This window comes from Leptonychotes weddellii, chromosome 4 (assembly GCF_054177405.1).
Source record: "Leptonychotes weddellii isolate Sample4059 chromosome 4, ASM5417740v2, whole genome shotgun sequence".
In the NCBI taxonomy this organism is placed as follows: Eukaryota; Metazoa; Chordata; class Mammalia; order Carnivora; family Phocidae; genus Leptonychotes; species Leptonychotes weddellii.
Window position 1 is genome coordinate 108,674,824 of NC_138372.1, and position 2,763 is coordinate 108,677,586.

Below are 2,763 nucleotides of genomic sequence, written 5' to 3' on the forward strand. Positions count from 1 at the left end.
CAGTAACCTACCCCCACTGTCACTCTAGGCTATTTTCTAGACCCTTGGCTTCCTACCTACTGTTAGTTAGTTTGTTTCTTTCTTTTGATATAACTGAGATATAATTTTTGTGCAATGTGTTGTTTTGATATACTTATATATTGCAATATCATTGCCACCATAGCATTACCTAACACCTCCATCAGGTCACATAATTTCCATTTCTTTTTAAGATCTAGTCTTTTAGGAACTTTCAAGTCTATAATACAGTATAGTTAACTATAGTCACATTGCTGTGCATTAGATCCCCAGAACTTACTCATCTTCCTACAAGTTTGTACCCTTTGACCAACATCTCCCCAGTTCCCCCATTCCCCACCCTCCAGCCCCTGGTAACCACCACTCTACTCTGTTTTTGAAATTTCAGGTTTTTTTTTTTTTTTTGATCCCACATACAGATGATATTGTAGAGTATTGGTTTCTTTGTCTCATTTATCTGACTTAGCATAATGCCCTTAAGGTCCATCCATGTTGTTGCAAATGACAGGATTTTCTTTTTTCTCGTGATTGAATAATATTTATATGTGTGTATGTGTGTGACATCTTTATAATCTGTTGATGGACACTTAGCTTGAATAATTCAGCAGCAAACATGGGAGGGCAGATATCTTTTCATTATCCTATTTTCATTTCCTTTGTATATATATACCCAGAAGCTGGGTTGTTGGATAATATGGTGGTTTTATTTTTATGTTTAATATTATATATATTTATATTTAATATTTTTGAGCACCGCCATACTGTTTTTTTTATAGTAACTGCACCAATTTGCATTCCCACCAACAATGCCATTTCTCCACATCCTCACCAATACTTATCTTTTGTGTTCTTTTTTTTTAAGACTTTATTTATTTATTTGAGAGAGAGTGAGTGAGAGAGAGAGAGAGAGCACAAGAAAGGGGAGCTGCAGACAGAGGGAGAGGGAGAAGCAGACTCCCCGCCGAGCAGGGAGCCTGACGCAGGGCTCAATCCCAGACTCCTGGGATCATGACCAGAGCCAAAGGCAGGCTCTTAACCTACTAAGCCACCCAGGCACCCCTATCTTTTGTATTCTTGATGATAGCCATTCTAACAGATGTGAAGTGCTATCTCATTGTGGTTTTGGTTTGTATTTCCCTGGTGATTAGTGATGTTGAACATCTTTTCATGTACTTATTGTCATTTGGATGTCTTCTTTGGAAAAGAAGGCCCATTTTTAATTGGATTGCTTTTTTTGTTACTGAGTTGTGTGAATTCTTTATATATTTTGGATATTTACTTTCTATTAGATATATGGTTTGCAAGTGTATCATTTACAAAAATTTTCTTTCATTCTGTAGTTTGTTTTTTCATTTTGTTATTTGTTTCTTTTGCTGTGAAAAAACTTTTTTAGTTTGTCATAGTCCCACTTGTTGATACTGGATTTGGTTGCTTGTGCTTTTGGTGTCATATCCAAAAAAATACTGCCAAGATCAATGTCAAGGGGATTTTTCCCTCCTTATCTTTACTTCTAGGAGTTATATGGTTTCAAGTGTCATGTTTAAGTCTTTATTTTGTGTTGATTTTTGTAATTGTTGTAAGATCAGGCTCTAATTGCATTCCTTTGCATATAATTATCCAGTTTTCCCACCGCCATTTATTGAAGAGACTAGCCTTCCCGCATTGAGTATTCTTGGCTTCCCTGTTAAATATTAGTTGACTGTATATGTGAGAATTTATTTCTGAGCTCTTTATTCTGTTCCATTGGTCTCTGCCTAATTTTATGCCAGTACCACACTGTTTCTGATTACTATAGCTTTGTAATACAGTTTGCAGTCCGGAAGTGTAGTGCTTGCTTTGGCAGCACATATGCTAAAATTGGAACAATACAGAAATTAGCATGACCCCTGCACAAAGATGACACGCAAATTCATGAAGCATTCCATATTTTTTTAAAAAAGGATATCAGATAGTACAATGACTCCAGCTTTGTCCAATGTTGTTTTTTTGCTTTTCTGTCTGAGTGATTATGTCTAATGCTGAAAAATTAATGCAAATGCAAAAAAAATAATGCAAATGCAAAAAAATGCAAAAACAATATTGAAATTCCCTACTATTATTGTGTTGTTGTCTGTTTCTCCCATTTCTTTTTCTTTTTTTAAGATTTACTTATTTATTTTAGAGAGAGAGTGCAAATGTGTGCACATGAGTTGGGGGAGGGGAAGAGGAAGAGAATCTTCAAGCAAACTCCCGCGGAGTGCGGAGCGTGACTCAGGGCTCAATCTCATGACCCATGAGATCACAACCTGAGCTGAAATCAAGAGTGGGACCATCAACCAACTGAGCCACCCAAACACCCGTCTCCTGTTTGTATTAGTACTTGTGTAACATATTTAGGTGCTCCAACATTGGTTGTGTATATATGTACAATTATTATATCTTCCTGATGACTTGACCCCTTTATCATTATATAATGACCTTCTTTTTTGTGTTACCATTGTTGGTTTAGTTTATTTTGTCTGGTATAGGTACAGCTACCCCTATTTTCTTTTGGTTTCCACTTGCATGGAATATCTTTTTCCATTCTGTCAGTTTGGGCCTAGATGTGTCCTTAAAGCTGAAGTCAGTCTCTTTTAGGCAACATATAGTTGGGTCTTGTTGTTGTTGTTGTTTGCTTGTTTTTCAAATCTATCCAGCCACTCTGTGACTTTTGATTGGATAATTCATTCCATTTACATTTAAAGTAATTATAGATATGTAAGGACT

The 2,763-nt window shown here is 36.1% G+C and overlaps 1 non-coding gene across 1 annotated transcript; it reads left to right on the forward strand.

The window, feature by feature from the left end:
* Positions 1–1,845: 1,845 nt before the first annotated feature.
* On the forward strand, positions 1,846–1,949 carry LOC115941594 (U6 spliceosomal RNA). The gene has a single exon (XR_004076327.2). It is a non-coding gene; the product is annotated as a U6 spliceosomal RNA (small nuclear RNA).
* Positions 1,950–2,763: the final 814 nt, after the last annotated feature.